Below are 3,766 nucleotides of genomic sequence, written 5' to 3' on the forward strand. Positions count from 1 at the left end.
CACACACACACACACACACACACACACACACACACACACACACACACGGGCCTAATTTTGGACTTTCTAAATTGTACTTTTAATTCTCTTTAATCCTATACCTGTATCATTCCGTTTTAGTACTGATATTTGCAATGTAAATTCCCATCTCACAGATATTCTTTCCATATTCATTTCATTTTGTATTGTTTTTAAAAATTCAGGTGGGATTGATTACAATTGCATTATAAAAATGAATATAATAGGATGTCCACTTTTACAGTATTGAGTTTTTCCTAAAATAAGTAATAGGCCAGGCATGAGGCATGCACTTTTGTAATCCTAGCTACTTGGGAGGCTGAGCCTGGAAGATCACTGGAGTCTAGGAGTTCTGGGCTGCAGAGTGTTATGCTGAGTATAATCCTAGCTACTCAACGGTGGTTTAAAGCCATCTTTAGCAGACAAATTCAAGAGACTCATATCCTATTAAGCAGCCAAAAGCTAGAAATGGAGGCATGGCTCAAGTGGCCAAAAAGCCAACCAAGAGTATGAGGCTCTGAGTTCAAACCCCAGGAAGCACACATACACACATGATTTAAATGGAGTCTTGTCTGAAGACTTTAAGACTCTTTGGTCATACTATAAGCAGTGTCCATTTAAGACCCTGATTTAGGTTAGCACATACATGCCCTGTCATACTGTATTATGATGTTTTTGGACCTTCCCTCTCTATCAGGTTACATGTTCATTAAGGACAGAAACTATGACTCTTTCACAATGCCTGGCACATAATATGTGTTCAATGAGGGTTTTAAATGACTTTAAAATAAAATTGTTCTACATAACCATTCGGAGCATTATAATCAGACTATAAAGAACCATGTTTCTGTTCATAAAATTAGATAAAGGATTCATTCTGGGAAAACCACATTTCCTTTCTGCAAAGTAGAAGCCCTATTTGGCTGAATTCTTTCCTCTTTTGGTTATGAAGAGATCAGAATCCAGTTATCATTACCAGTTCCAATAAAGGCCCTTCCAGATCTAGATGAACAGTAACAGGTGGGCCCACTAACATTTGGTTCTCCCAGTCCATTACCTAAGCTCGTGTGGTGGGCCACGCCTCCTTTCTTCTTCTTCTTAAATGTGGCTGGTTCACCCGACGGCCTTATCTAAAGCCATTACTACCATTAGTATCATGGTCACTGCACTGTTAGGGGGGGGTCCCAAGATCTCAACATTGTTGGTTTGCGCCTTTCTTCAGGTGTAGCAAAGACTCCCGGGAGACCTGCCTAAAGGTACTGAAGGTCCTAATGGTCCTCAAGTCCGCCAGGTGATGGCTACTCACCTTATCCCTGAGAGAAGATGGATTCTGGGGCAATCCGAGACAAGTCAGAGTGCACTCCAGGCTAGCAGTCTCTTTCTTGCAGCAGCAGCAGACTCGGCGCCCTCTCCCGTCCCTGGTCTGATGTGTACGGACAGCCCTCCCCTGTTGCCTAGGAAACGCAGGCGCGCGCGTTTCCCCCTCCCCCGCCCACCTAGGATCAGGGAGGGGAATGTAAGGGCGGGAAAAGCCCAGGCCGTCCGGAGTCCGCATCACGTGGTAGAAGCCTCCAGCCAATCAGCAGAGACGAGGGTCCAACCGGAAGACCCCGCTAACGCTTCTGGGAAAGGATGAGAGCCCAGCTCTCGCCTCTGTCTCCTTCAGTCCCAGCATCTTTCCGCCCGCTCCACGCCCTCGGCGGTTTTGACACTGAGCATATTTAACCCAAGGGGTCTGGCAGGCCGGGCTCTTTCTGGAGTTGAGCCGCCGAGGCACGGAGCGGTGATGTCATAGGCGGCCTGCGAGCCGGGCCCAGCCCAGAGGTTTGAGCGCCGTCTGCCTCCCGCCGCCCCCGGGACTGGAAAGCAGCGCCAGGTCCGCGCGCAGCCCCGAGAGTGCGAGGCCGGGGCCCGGAGCGCCGACGCCCTCCATCCCGAGAGCGCCCGCCCGCCGGGATCTGCCTGGTCCCCCGGCAGGCCCTTACTGTTACTGTTATTGTTATGGTGGTGGTTGTTATTAAAGTCGTTGTACAGAGGGGTTTCAGTTCGATATGTCAGATTATGGTGCAACATGCTTCATGTGTGTGTGAAATGACTCGTTTTAGTCTGATCTAAAAGACCACAGAAAGATTCCAGTGTTCAGGAACCTATGGCTCCCGACAGGTTAGCTGGCATTTACTTGTCGGAACATTCCATCCCCTGGCAAGATGGGATGTCAGACTCTTTCGGAAGGCAAACATATAGAAGCGCTTGGAGTTCCGAACAGCCAAGAGCGGCCAGCAATGCTTGCCCTTTACAAGTAAAACTGTTTCCTGGTTTAGAAGATTGATGGCCAGGGCAGGCGATAAATCAGGGGGTGAAAGCGCATCCTCCATCCACACAGCTCAGCAGTTTGCTTGGAACCCAGGGTGGAGCGGGCCTGGCCCCATTGAAGGGTGGGTCTTCCTCCCCGGCCGAGTGCTGGGCAGCACCCGGGGGTCAGAGCACCAAGCACCTCGTGGGGGCCTTGAAGCCTGGGAGAAAAGACCTTGCGAGTCCCTACAAAGAAAGTGGGCTTGGGCAGCCTAATTGTAAATTATGATCTAAGCTGTCTTCCAGCTGACGTTGCTTAAAAGGGAAGCAGTCAGTTGAGAACCTCAGTAAGTGTCGCATGGGTTTCATTTTGACAGCAACAAGCTTTTTTGTGTGTGTTTGGGGTGAGGGTGGGGGTCGGTTGTGAGGCTTGAACTCTGGGCCTGAGCACTATCTCTCAGCTCTTCAGCTCAAGGCTAACGTTCTACCGGTTGAGCCACAGTGCCACCTCTGGTTTTCTGGTGGTTAATTGGAGATAAGAGTCTCATGGACTTTCCTGCCCATGCTGGCTTTGAACCGCGATTCTCAGATCTCAGCCCCATGAGGAGCTAGGATTACAGGCGTGAGCCACCGGGTCCCGGCTAGCAACATGCTTCATAATGTCATCCCTTCCATCTTTCTTTCCCCACATCCTTCCCAATCCCACCCATGGTCTCAGGTTGTCCAACAGGCTTTCATTGAGTACATTTTCAGTTTACCAAAATGTTTAGGAACAAAGGATAAAGTAGAATGTAAAGGGGAAAAGGGAGAACTTTTCAAACTGAGAAAAGAATGTATTTAAGACCAACCAAAGTCATGCAGCCAGCTCTCCTGTCTTCTGCATCTACAGTCCACTACAATCAGACCACAAACAACCAAGTGCGATGTTGGAGCGCAGCAGCAGTTCCGTGTGCTTTGAAGGCAAAGAGTGGAGGGAAAATAGTAAACTCTTGCCAATATTTTTGTATCAATTTTGTATCAATACATGTGGAAATGATAACTTTTCTGACAAATGAGATTAAGGGAGAATATATTAAGATTGTTGTTTACAATTTGGAATATACTGTCGGTAAAAAATTAAGCGGCTCCTGTTACTTGCATTAGGTTTCTTTTAGACAGAACTGCTGTTTCTCGGCAATTCAGTGTTTGTGTAGAATATTTATGATGTTCAGTTCCCGCTGAGTCTGTATCCTTCATTTCCATCACTAGATAGTTACCTTAATTGATTATCCTAAACTACTTTTTCATGAAAAAGTTTCAAATTTTAGAACTATTTTCTTTTTTTTTTTAATTTTATTTTATTTTATTTGTGAACAAACTGTACAGAGGGGTTACAATTGCATGGGCAGGATAATGCGTACATTTCTTACCAAGCATTGCAGCCTCCTCCTTTGTTTACCCTTCCCATCCCTTCCCA

At 47.0% G+C, this 3,766-nt stretch overlaps 1 protein-coding gene across 1 annotated transcript in view; it reads right to left on the reverse strand.

Moving 5' to 3' along the window:
- Positions 1-1,445, reverse strand: part of LOC105986699 (leucine-rich repeat-containing protein 9-like) — a 78,090-nt gene extending 76,645 nt beyond the window's left edge. The window contains exon 1 of the mRNA XM_013017736.1: positions 1,325-1,445. The gene's annotated coding sequence lies outside the window, so the exon portion shown is untranslated. The remainder of the gene's footprint in view (positions 1-1,324) is intronic.
- Between the last annotated feature and the right edge of the window lie 2,321 nt (positions 1,446-3,766).

This window comes from Dipodomys ordii, unplaced genomic scaffold (assembly GCF_000151885.1).
Source record: "Dipodomys ordii isolate 6190 unplaced genomic scaffold, Dord_2.0 Scaffold2, whole genome shotgun sequence".
Classification (NCBI taxonomy): domain Eukaryota; kingdom Metazoa; phylum Chordata; class Mammalia; order Rodentia; family Heteromyidae; genus Dipodomys; species Dipodomys ordii.